Source organism: Artemia franciscana, chromosome 18 (genome assembly GCF_032884065.1).
Source record: "Artemia franciscana chromosome 18, ASM3288406v1, whole genome shotgun sequence".
In the NCBI taxonomy this organism is placed as follows: domain Eukaryota; kingdom Metazoa; phylum Arthropoda; class Branchiopoda; order Anostraca; family Artemiidae; genus Artemia; species Artemia franciscana.
Genome location: NC_088880.1, coordinates 26,128,348 through 26,141,892, shown reverse-complemented (window position 1 = coordinate 26,141,892; position 13,545 = coordinate 26,128,348). Strand labels below are relative to the sequence as shown.

Here is a 13,545-nt window from a genome sequence, read left to right as displayed (position 1 = left end):
TGACAAGTATAATACTGAGAGATCTAAATTCGCTCCATTTGTGTCAATAGCTCGGTGCTGGGATGGTCACAAGACTCTTATTGATAATTTTTCCTCTATCCATTTAATAAAAAGGAAACTTAAATTTCATTTAGTTCAGGATTATTTTTAATTAAGTATCTTTTCAGTAAGGCAAAGTTTTTGTATGATTCGTTGCTCTGGGTGATTATGGGCCTCTCAGCTATCTTCCAGTATTAATTTATATTTAATAATATGGACATTTTTAATTTTTTCAATAGTATTGAATGATCCTGGGCTAGCTGCTACTTTCATATTATTGTTGTGTTATTGTATCTTTGCCGTCATGTTTATCTTTGTATTGTAGTGTGTTATTATTTTATCTTTGTCTAGGCCTAGTTTTTCGAGCTTGTCTCCCCATGGGCCTATGTCATTTATATATACATGTATGTGCGATTTATAAATAAATGAACTTGAACTTGAGGATGACACCCCTTCCCCCCAGAACTCTCACGTTAAGGGATATAAGTTAGGCAGTTCGTTCATTGCTTATATATTAAACAAACAAATACAACGTAGAGACAATAGGGAAAATTTCAAGACAGTGGAAATTATTTCTGTAGATATTTCGGTCCTATGTCCAAGGGCCGTCTTCAGCACAATACAAGAATAAGAGAGAAACTATATATATATATAAAAGAACTTACATCAAATTGTGAGGATTAAAACTGAATAATTAAAAAAAAAACTTTTTAAAACTTTTTTTAAAAATAGCCCTAGCATCCTTACTTCAACGAAGTTCAACCAGGACTTCGTTGAAGTAAGGATGCTAGGGCTATTTTTTCATGAACTTTATCATGAGCAGCGCAATGGAATCCAAGAAACATTAAATCAGAGTGTGAATTTAGAATGATGTTTCGTTTGCAAAAAAAAAGTTTTGTATCATTGTTGCCACTTCAACTCCGGAAATTCATAATTTTTTTAGGTAAAGTAGTAATCACAAGCAGTGCAATGTGGCTGCCTAAGTAAAGAGTGATGTGGGCACAATGTATTACTTATTTTTGATTTTTCTTAGACAAGGGCACTTTGTATTGAAGAAAATGTCGTTGAAACTTTAAATAGGGCTAATTTGGTTCGAGATTGAGAGGGTTAGTGCCCTTTTTAATAGTCGAAAGGTATTGGAGGGCAACTAACTCCCTCCCACGCCCACCATTTCTCCAAACAAATCCAGTCGAAACTTTAAGATAGTGATTTTGTTTAGCGTAGTTAAAAGACCCGGAAATTATGTCTTTGAGGTTGACTACCCCCCCCCCCCACAGCTCTGAGGGCAAAATGTTGTAAGTTAAGCCTTGAAGTCATAAAAGTTGTTTTTTATAGAAAGGGTGATAGTAAGAACTTCTGAGGGGGCTAATTGGATTCGTAATCAGAAACTAGTGCCCTTTTTAGGATTCAAATTGACCAGAGGGCGTATTCCCCCCCCCACACCTCATATTTCCCCGAATGCACCTGATAGAAATTTTGGGATAACCTTTTTTTGTCGTAGAAACTTCGAAAAGACTAATTCGATTGGAAATTAAAAGGGCTAGTGCACTTTTTAATAGTCGAAAGTAATTGGAGGGCAACTAACCCCCCTTCCACGCCCACCATTTTTCAAAACCCATCCAATCAATATTTTGAGATAGACATTCTGCTCAACGTACTTGAAAGGTCAAGAAATTATGTCTTTGAGGATGATATCCCCCCACATCCCACAGGGCAAGGGTTGTAAGTGTGGGGGCATATAAGGTTTATATAGAAAGGGTGACCGTATAAACTTCGAAGGGGGCTCATTGAATTGGTAATGAGAAATTCCAGTGCCCTTTTTAAGATTCCATGTGATTAGAGGGTGGATACTCCTCCCCCCCCCCCCCCCCCACACACACACCTCGTATTTTCCCGAAATGTATCTGATAGAAATTTTGAGATGGCCATTTGTTGTCGTAGAAAATTCTAAAAAGGCTCATTCGATTGAAAATTGAAAGTGTAGTGCTCTTTTTATTTGTCAAAAGTGATTGAAGGAGCACAAGGCCCCGATCCCCCCCCCCATGCCAATCAATTCCCAAAACACATCTAATCAAAATTTTGAGATAGTCATTTCTTCACCGTAGTTTTGAAAGTCTGGAAGTTATGTCTTTGTGGATGACACCCCTCCCCACCCAGAGCCCTCAGCACAAGGGTTGTAAGTTTTGCCCCGAAGGTATGTAAGGGTTAAATGTAAAGTATGGTCGTAAAAATCCCTAAGGGGGCTCATTTGATTGGAAATCAGATGTTCTAGTAGCCTTTGTATGAGCCAAAGCGATCAGAGGGCAGACACCACCTCCTACGTATTTTTCACAAAAGCATCCGATAGAAATTTTGAGGTAGCCATTTGTTCAAAAATAGTCCAAATGTCATAGAATAAGGCCTTTGGTTTTGACAGAATCCCCCATAGTCTGGGATTAAGGGTTGCAAGTTGTGCCCCAGGGGCATATAAGGTTTATATAGAAAGGGTGATCGCATAAACTTCGGAGGGGGCTCATTGGATGTGTCATCAGAAGTTCTAGTGCCCTTTTTAAGATTCAAAGTGACTGGAGGGTGGATATTCCCCCCCCCCTCCCAAACACCTTGTATTTTCCCGAATTGCATCTGATAAAAAAATTTAGACGATCATTTGTTGTCGTAGAAACTTCGAAAAAAGCTCATTCGATTGAAAATTGAAAGGGGTAGGTCACTTTTGAATTAGTCAAAAGTGATTGGAGGGCAATAATCCCACCTTCCCCATGCCCGTCAATTCCCAAAACACATCTAATCAAAATTTTGAGATGGCCATTTTTTTCAGCGTAGTTGAAAAGTCTGGAAATTGTGTCTTTGAGGATGACACTCCCCCACAGCCCTCAGGGCAAGGGTTGGAAGTTTTGCCCAGAGGGTATTTAATGGAAATCAGACGCTCTAGTGGTCTTTTTATGAGCCAAAGTGATCAGAGGGCAGCCACCCCCCTCCCCTACGTATTTTTCACAAAAGTATCCAATAGAAATTTTGAGATAGCCATTTGTTCAAAAATAGTCCAGAGATATGAGAATAAGGCCTTTGGGGTCGGCAGAATCCCCCTAGTCTGGGGGTAAGGGCTATAAGTTATGCCCTAGGGGCATATAAGGTTTTTATGGAAGGGTTGGTCGTGTGATCGAAGTGGCTCATTTGATTAGAAATGTGTAGTTCTAGCTCCCTTTTAAGATTAAAACATGATGGAGAGCAACTAGCCCCCGCCCTCCCTGACGTCCTCTTTTCCCGAAACGCATTCAATTGAAGTTGTGAGATAGCCATTTTGTTACCAATAGTCCAAAAATCATATAGCAGTGTCTTTAGGGTGGACACAATCCCCCAGAGCCCCTGGACAAGGGATTTAAGTTATGCCAAGGGTATTTAAGGTTTTTATGGAACGAGTGTGTGTATAAACTTTGATTCGGATGGAGCTCATTAGATTGGAAGTCAGAAGTTTAGTGCCCTTTTTATAGCACTTGGTATTAACCAAGTGAAATATAACAATCGCAAATTCAGTCGGTGTGTCGGTCTGTCTGTCTGTTGGTCCCTGTTTTGCTACTTTAGGCTTTTCCAGGTAAGCTAGGACGATAAAATTTGGCAAGCGTATCAGGGACCGGGCCTGATTTAATTAGAAATAGTTGTTTTCCCGATTTGACCATCTGGGGGGGGGGGGAGTGGGGGGGGCCCGTTAATTCGGAAAAAATGAAGTATTTTTAACTTTGAACGGTTGATCAGATCTTAATGAAATTTGATGTTTGGAAGGATATAGTGCCTCAGAGCTGTTATTTTAAATTCCGACCGGATCTGGTGACATTGGGGGGAGTTGGGAGGGGGAAACCTAAAATCTTGGAAAACACTTAGAGTGGAGGGATCGGGATGAAACTTGGTGATAAAGTTGTTTTCCCAGATTCGACCATCTAGGGGGCTAAAGGGAGAGGAAAAATTAGAAAAAATTAGGTATTTATAACTTATGAGTGGGTGATTGGATCTTAATGAATTTTGATATTTAGAAGGACATCGTGACTCAGAGCTCTTATTTTAAATCCTGACCGGCATTAAGCCTCTGATTTTCCTTTTAAATCAATCTATTGATTCTTAGAATTTTGTTAGAGCTCATACCATATGAGCTCTTGGCTCTTAGCTCTTCTTGCCTCGTCACATGTGCCATATGAGCTCTTAGCTCTTGTTAATAGTCAAAAAATGAATGGAGGGAATCAGCCTCCCCTCCCTAAGCCTATTATTCTCCAAAACATATCTGATTGAAGTTTTGAGAGATCTCTTTTGATCAGCATTATTGAAAGGTCCAGTAATTATGTCTTGGGGATGTCAACCTCCCCACAGTCCTCAGGACAAGGGCTGTAAGCTAGGCGATTCGTTTATTGTTTACACATAGTCTATGTTATTGAAAAAAATATGTATGTTTGAACTTTACTTTCAAAGAAGATGAAGGGCATTCAGGTGAGCCTTTCAGGAATGTTGAACTAAATCAAAACGTGTCATATGTATACGGATTGTAAAAAGGGTGTAACACAGGAATAACCTAGTATATTAATTTGGAAAATTCAGGAAATGATAAGGGATATGATCAAAAAGGCATCATATGCATGCTAACAATACTACTACAACTACCACCACTACTACTACCATACCACTTCATTTAAAATATTAAAGGGAAATTCGAATTAAATCAAAAGATGCTATGTGTATGCCACTGTCAAAATGGCGTAGCTCAATAATTGATTTTGGTACTAAGTTGGAACTTTCAGAGAATGCTTAAAGGAGAAGATCGTCTCACCAAAAGGCAATACGTGCACACTACTGTTAATAATATTGTTACTGCTACATTTACTACTACTACTTCTATTCCAACTACTTGTAAGGTTAGCATTGAGATGAAAATTTCAGAAAGTATTTGAAGATACAGGTTATCAAAAGCACATATATATCAATACTACTAATGCTAGTAGTACTACTGCTATTCTATACTTTTACTAGTAATATCAATACTACTACTGTGACTACTATTACAACAAAGGGTATGAAGGTGGAATTTTCTTGGAATTTTGAGGTGGGAAGGTGAACTGAATCACAACACTTCGTCTGTATGCAGGTTGTCAAAAGGATGTAACAGCAATATCTTAGGAACAGTTTTGTATGTGAAGTTGAAAATAACAGGGCTTGCTACTCATGCTACTACTACTGTTACTATTATTACTACTTCTATTACTACTACTGTTACTAAAGCTTAGGCTACTATAATTAATTCTACTGCAACTACTGCTATTAAAACTAAGGATATTAAGGTGACAAATTGGGGATATATAGAAACTGTAGGGAACTAATTCGAAACACACTATGCCCACACAGGTTGTCAAGCAGACCCATCAGGAATGACTGATGGTATTAAACCGAAACTTTCAGCGTGTGTTGAAGGAGATGTTGAAGAAACCAAAGGTGCTATGCACATACTGCTACTAATGCTGCTATAACTATTGCAACTGCGCAAGCTAAAGGGATTAAGGTGAAACATTTAAGGAATATTTACGCGGATGTTGAAAAAAAATCTAAACAAACTATGAGCATGTGGACTTTCAAAAAGGTGACAAAGCAATATCTGAAGAATTACATATAATATTAAGTTAGACCTTTAAGGGTAAGTTGTGGGGGTTTTTGAACTAGCCACAAGGCACTATGCGTATACTTTTAATACTACCACTGCAGTTACTGTAACTAATGATGCTAAGGGTATTAAGGTGAAACTTTCAAGTAACCCTTAGGAGGAGTTTCAGCAGGTTTTCAAAAGAGCATCTAAGCAATATCATAGGTAGGACCACTCTGTAATTACTAGAAATATCATTGAAACTTGTAAAGGAGCTAATTCGATTCAAATTTAAAAGGTTTAATGCTCATTTTAAGAGTAAAGAGATTGGAGGGCCAGCAGCCTTTCTCTCAAGCCTATTCCTTTTCCAAACGCATCGAGTCAGAATTTTCAGACAACCATTTTGTTCAGCATAGTAGAACGGTCCAACAACTATGTCTTTAGGAATATTGGGCATGTCAACCCCCCACAATTACGTAATTGGCCCATTATACTTAAAACTAAATATTGGTTTAAAATAAACCAAAAAGCATTGTGTTTATAGTTGCCAATAAGACACCTCAGCAATATATCGAAAACAGCTGGGGGCACTAAGTTGAAATTTTGGGGCTACTACTATTACTACTTCTGCTCTTACAATTTAAATAAATAAAAAGAGCGTAAGTGTATCCAGGTTGTCATAGAGCATAGATAGAATATTTTGAGAATTATATTAAGCTTTATTTGTACCAAAAACTGAAGAAAAGGTTTTGCCAACATACAAATATCAACCCAAACTATGGATTCTTATGGAAAAAAACTGAAGATACATAAAATATTTTTTTTGGGAAAAAGAATGTGTCAATAAAAACCGAACAGAAATTCATTTAAAAAACCTTTTTCCACAAAACAAGTTTTTCAGAGAAAAGTAAAGAGCTATATTTAGCCAAAAATGAGCAGAAATAAAGTCAAATAATCTTCCGAGAGTAAAACTGTCTCAAACCACTATCAATAAATAAATGAAATTCAAACGAACAGAAATTACAATAAATAGCCGAGTCAAACTCAAAACGAGCAGAAATTAACACGAGCAGGGCTGAAAACCCCCATGCCTTTTCAATACCAGAACACATTTTGTGCTTTACTGAAAAAACAACGGATAATTGTGGACTGTCAGTTTAATTGACATATACTGATATTTATTCCTTAAAGTTTTGATAATTTTTTATTTATGAAAGTAAAAAAAGTGAAAACATTAGTGAAATTGCGAAATCGTGAAAGAAAAAATAAACAAAGTTAAATCGTTATTAATCGTTTTCCACTTGTCGCTTTCATCCTATTGATTTATGAGTTATTTTAAGCATGTAATTTATATTTTATTTTACGGTTTATGTTCCTTGTGAAACACTTTTATGAGCAGCCTACTGGTGTGGCTTGCTCTGGAAAGACAATGCTAATATCGTTGGGTTCATTATCTTCAGATCTATGCATTCACCGAGCCAAAAAATGACATAGCTTAAATTTCTTCTTAGGGAATGATCTGAACTAGTTTAAAAATAGGATTTTTCTTTTTTATATGTTTTGCCCATCTAAATTTTTTTTCAATCTAAAAAGAAATAGAAAGTGAATTTCAAAATTTAATTCAACTATTGGATAAAGTCGAATCTCATCCATCGATTGTTAGCCAAATTGTTGTCTTAAGTTTATTTATTAAATCCGTAGGACTGCAGAAAAATAACATAGCCAAAAATTAGGGAACATAAAGCTTAAAAAAACCGTCAAAGTAAACCGTTAAAGTACCGTTAGAGTACCAAGTATTAAGAAACACCTGAAAATTAAATAGAAATCAGATTTTGCTGGGGTAGATGACGATAGGGCTGGACCACAAGCCCCCCCCCCTTTCCTGTGCACGTCTCTGCGGAGCATCTATATTTACAAAGTGTTTTTTTTTATTTATTGGATTTTAAGCATCATGTTTTCAAATAGGGATGAATCAATTCTTGGGAGAAACTTTTACTAAAAATTCACATTGAACAGACGTCGTAAAATTCTTTGAACATTTTGAAAATATATTTATATCGTTGTATAACTAGAAAATATAATTAGTTTTAATAAGAACTATATTATATATAGTTTTATCTCTATTTCATTTACATAATTCAAAGGATCCTATGATAAAAGAAATTAAATAAAATTCAGCAAAAAGGCCCGGGGGTGGGGTTTAAGGCCACTGAGTACTGGTTTAGAACATGTTCTTTCTTTAGAGGGGCATATTCCCACGGGTCACACTCCATTCAAAATTGTCTGGTTCGTCCTCGGCGACAGTCGAATGATATTGTATGGCCCACTTTCGAGAGTATGATGAAGTTGGCCAGATCAAACAGTTCGTGGTAACGAACTGTAGTAAGGAGCGACCCGGCTCAATAGTAACCAAAACTCTAAAAAATGGAATTTTGACACCAATACCTACATCAAAAGAATCGCATTTTAATGCTGATTTTAAATATATAAGTTTAATCAAGTTTAGTCTTACGCATCAAAAGTTGCGTTATTTTAGAAAATAGGGGGAAACGCCCCCTAGAAGTCATAGAATCTTGACGAAAATCACACCATCAGATTCAGCGTATCAGAGAACCCTACTGTAGATTTTTCAAGCTCCTATCTACATTAAAACTTAAAACGACCAGAAATTACTTCGTATATGAAAGAGGCTGCTTCCTCATCAACGCCCTGCTCTTTACGCTAAAGTTTTTTACTGTTTTAAAAAGAAGAATTGAGAGAAAGAGTCAAACTTTAGCGTAAAGAGCGAGGCGTTGATGAGGAAGCAGCCTCTTTCATATACGAAGTAATTTCTGGTCGTTTTAAGTTTTAATGTCGCTCCTTACTTTTAGTTAAAAAACTTGTTTTTTTTATTTATCTCTTTTAGTGATCGTTGTATTTTAGCCTATGGAGTTTAATTGACTTTTTGTGCATAAATATTTAGTAAAACTTTCTTCTTTTTTTACAGGATCCGATTTTTATGAAGTTAGTTACCGGTGACAAATATTTTGCTGTAAATTACAATTGTAACTTGTTAACCTTGTATATGATTAGCACATACTTCGTATTTAGCTTTTTGATTAAAGGGTTTGGCCTCGTATTTAATTTATTTTATGTATCTGAATCGTGGTAGTTGAGAGAAAGATATGATTACGGAAGAATTAAGGAATTTATACTTTTTGAATTAGGATTTTTGTTTTCTTTGGAGGAAATCAAAATTTATCTGCGTGCTTTTTGCTTTGGAAAGGAAGATCTAGGTGCTATCAGTTTCGGAAGATTCAAAATTTGAAAAATATCTGGGTCAAAATCCGACACCGAAAAAGAAAACTTCATTTTGATTTTTTAAAGAAAATTTTTGAATAGACTGCTATTACTGCTAACATTAAAAACATTTTGCTTTACCAAGCTGCATAAGGCCAACACAGCTACGCATATTCCTCTTCCGCCACAATCTGTTCAACGTTACACTCTTTACTCTCTCCCATGACGTTCGAATGTACTATATAGCCCCCTCCCACCCCATTTGGGGACTACCTGCTTTTGTTTAGTCCCAGATGTATGGCCGAAAAGCCCAATTACCGACAATCTTATCATTCTTCTTCTTCAAAACATGGCCTTGTCGTTTTACTCTTTCTTTCATTATAGCCTTAGAGAGTCGGGTCGAACCACATTTTTGTTAAACTTGTTGTTTGACACACCTCCACTCTCTCCTCCTCCCATGAAGTTTGAAGGCTCTTTAAAACTTTATGGCCCCTTCCCACCCCTTTAGGGGACTACCTGCTTCTATTTAGTCCCAGAAGTATGGCCGAAATGCCCAATTACCGGCAATCTTATCATTCTTCTTCTTTAAAACATGGCCTTGTCGTTTTACTCTTTCTTTCATTATAGCCTTAGAGAGTCGGTATGAACCACATTTTTTGCTAAACTTGTTGTTTGACACAGCTCCACTCTTTCATCCCTCCAATGAAGTTTGAAGGCTCTTTAAAACCTTATGGCCCCTTCCTATCCCATTTATACGTTTTTACCGGCAATCGTATACGTTTTTACGAGCCAGGCGAAACTTTTGGGCGGGGGAGGGAGTTTGAACCTGTTACTTTCCCCCTCCCCTCCATGGCTAAGGCCTTGGGCCCCAGCTGGATTGCCGAACTGAACAGTATTTGGTAATCTATTATATTTCATCCGCAAAAGAATAGGAATGAAATCTGTTTTAACAAGTTTATTATTTTAATTTTATTATTAATTTTAATTATTTTACTAATTTTGGTTTAATTCTTTCTATATTTTAAGTTTTTGTTAAGAAACTACTCTCAAACATTGATTCAATAAATATTTCTCGCCTGTGAAGTGTTTTTGTGGGATTGTCTCAATTCTTTTTAAGACTGGATTTCGGGTATTTAATTTTTAATTTTGCTCAGTGGCGGATCGAGGTGGGGGTGTGGGGGGCGGGTGTCCACCCCTAGCGTGGTGGTGGATTTGGGGATAACATCACATTGCTATATTAAACATAATATTTTTCTTAGAGGGTGAACAGCTTTTCATTTTATCATGGCGGGGTGGTTTCTATTATTGTATCAATATTTTTAATCGTTTTAACTTCGACAGATTTATTAGAACTTTAACCCTCGGCAGATTTAAGATTAAATTTACGAGCATTTCCACAACCTACCCACGGCGTACAATCGTTGAGGTTCCCTTTAAATTGCTGGTATTTCTTTGTTCGTAAGTTTATCGGAGTAAAATATTATGCCCCCCCCCCCGCTAAAAAAATTCTGGATCGACCCCTGGTTTTCTGATGTTTCTTACCTTGCATGTGCTGACGACCTGCTTCTGATTGGCCGTTCCAAAATGATCTCTTCCAAATACTTTTTACGGTTTCTTTTATTCCTTTGTTGTAATAACATCACTACCCCTCTTTTAGATTGTATCAGGCCGCTTGATGTATCTATTATTAACAATCTTTTGATTGTGTTTCAGCCAACTATTGCCGATGCTAGTATATATATATATATATATATATATATATATATATATATATATATATATATATATATATATATATATATATATATATATATATAATATTGATTATAATATAATATATAATAGATGATATTTATAATTCATCTATAAATTATCGTATATACAAGAAAATCTATAAATAAGTAGAGCATTTCCACAACCTACCTACGGCGTATAATCGTTGAGGTTCCCTTTAAATTGCTGGTGTTTCTTATATATATATATATATATATATATATATATATATATATATATATATATATATATATATATATATATATATATATATATATATATATATATATATATATATTATAATATAATATATTGATTATAGTATAATATATAATAGATGATATCTATAAATCATCTATAAATAGGTGATTATATATAATATATAATAGATTGGTTATCCTGAGATATTTCCAAACTGAACAAAATTTTATGTATTTTTTGTATGTGTATTGGCCGAACTTCCCTCCACTTTTTGTTGAGAGTCCTTTTTCGTTACTCTATTCCGTCGTTTCTCCTTCATGTGTTTTCCCTATTCTTAGGAATGGTAATTAAAACAAAATCTAAATTAGTTACTTTATATTTTACAAATTTCTTCTTTCTGATTTTTCTTTCCGGTTTCTACCGATTTTTATTTGATTTTGTGTTTTATCTAATTGATACTTCACCTTTATACTCTTTTTATGTTTATAGATTTTAAATAAACGAATTAATTGGCTAAAACCTATCTATATTTTCACTATAACCTCCCTTTTTTGACTTGCCCCTCCCCCCGGAGGTAAATTCCTGTGAACGTTCCCTCTTATAAAATGAGATGAAAAGCAATAAATGAAAATGAGGACTGGTTATTGTGGCATAGTGATACTAAAACAGATATGTGCTTAAATAAGGATGTACAGTTACATGATCTTCGGGATCAGGGAACGTTTTTTTTTGTATGGCATAGAGACCAAATAAAGGAAACAGTTATTAAGATAAATCTCACCGTACGTTTTCCCGGGTTTCTGCGTTTCCACTCTCAAGAACGCTACCTTTTTGTTGCTATATTAATTATAATTAGTATGCTAAATAGAAGCTTAGTATATTAAATTCTTAGTATTTAAATCGGCTATTCTGGAGTTGGTTTTAATTGGCGAACCATTTTTGTCTGTCTTATAAGAAAACAAATGTTGCATTTTTGTTCCTTAACTTTTATCTTTGTATGAAAAATCAGGGATAATACTTCTGTCTCCCAATACTTAGATTGAAGCTTAGTGTTTTTTTTTCAATCTTGTAGTGTAGCTACACATGTGGCTGAAAATGTAGCTACATGTTTTTTAATAAATTATATAGTTTTACATTATAGTCACCACAATACAAATTCTAATTTCGTCTGGAACATAAAAGGGTTGTCATGTTATATTTTTCCGTTTCTGCAAAGTCTAATTTTCGCAGTCGCTAGTAAATAATGTGTTATATTTTCCAAGTTGGGGGGGCTCCCTCAAAAAATAAGTTGCTGAGCTCAGTTTCAGATTTTGTTGTGTGTCTACCTCCTCCCCCATCACCTGATGCTAGTTTATAACAAACGCAAGTAGGAAATTTTTTGCGCTCTGTCGACCCTTAGTGGAAGGCTTAGTTGGAAAGAAATTTTGTATTGACTGAAATTTTGTATTGACTGACATGACTATGTTTTTTTGTTTTCTTTTTCTTGAGGATGTCGTTGATTAAATTTAAGTAAACATGTCCTGACTCCCGGTCACCTTCAGGTTAGATTTCTTTTTGTCTGAATATTTTGTTCTTGATAAGCCATCATCCGTAATGGGAAAGTTTTTCCTAACTGTACATGTTTTGCTAATCAGAAATCCCAGAAGCGTGATAGGCTGTATTGAAGCTGGAGGATAAGGGTAGGCACGTAACGGTGAGGTGGATCCGTACTCAGGATTTTGATTCTAAAGGTGGGGTCAGAATCATTTGGTTGGTTCAGGTAACAGTTTTTTTTCATTCTTTCTATATTTAAAAATGAGTATTTTATATGATTTTAATACTTTTATAGGAGAGGAGAGATATTCAAGCCTAGAAAAATTTTCTCTGAGAAAGGATTGCAACTAATTTACTACTAATAATCATGTCAGACCAACCAAGTCATATATGTTACTGCAATAAGAACGTGTTAAATGGTACAATGGAATCATTTAGTAAAATAAAGTACATATTCAGTCCCTCCATCCATAAAAAGCTGCCATAGGTAACCACTCACTTCAGTTGCAATTTAATGCAAGATTTTTAAATGTCCTCCCACAATATTATTCTAATTTTAGAGCATACTTTCTTCTTATTCTTTTACCTACCACAGCAGTCTACCTTTCCGTGAACCTTAAACTTGAATCAGGGCTTTATTAGATGTCACCCTATCCCATCAAAACTGACAAGTTTTCCCACCTCTTGTTTTTCGGATGTCTTATGACGGACAGTTGGATGGACAGAGTAACAGGGTGAGCGCCAAAACCCGACAAGCGAGGAATTAGGGTAATTAATGGTATGGACTAAAAGGATGTCAATGGGAAAGACGTTTCTCAGATTAGAACTCCGCCCAATCGTGCTAAAGCTAAATTAATATAAATAGGCACTTCAGTTCTTGTAGCTGCAAAATCACATTTACACTAGATCAAAGATTATACCGTTGAGTCCAAAATGATTGGGTGTATCTCACACTTTTTTTTGAAAATGAGAGTAGAGAAGGATTATTCTAGAATTCACTAGTTGCATTTGCAGAGGCTTATTTGTGTCGTAGGAGGTTGGCATAGACCCGAGGAGATGGGAAGGGAATTTTCAGGGTCTGAACCTCAAATGAGGAGGAGTATCTC

The 13,545-nt window shown here is 35.6% G+C and overlaps 1 protein-coding gene across 1 annotated transcript in view; it reads left to right on the top strand.

Annotated features, from left to right (window-relative positions):
* Positions 1-8,771, top strand: part of LOC136038812 (3-hydroxyisobutyrate dehydrogenase, mitochondrial-like) — a 44,744-nt gene extending 35,973 nt beyond the window's left edge. The window contains exon 8 of the mRNA XM_065722198.1: positions 8,640-8,771. The gene's annotated coding sequence lies outside the window, so the exon portion shown is untranslated. The remainder of the gene's footprint in view (positions 1-8,639) is intronic.
* The last annotated feature ends 4,774 nt before the right edge of the window (positions 8,772-13,545 follow it).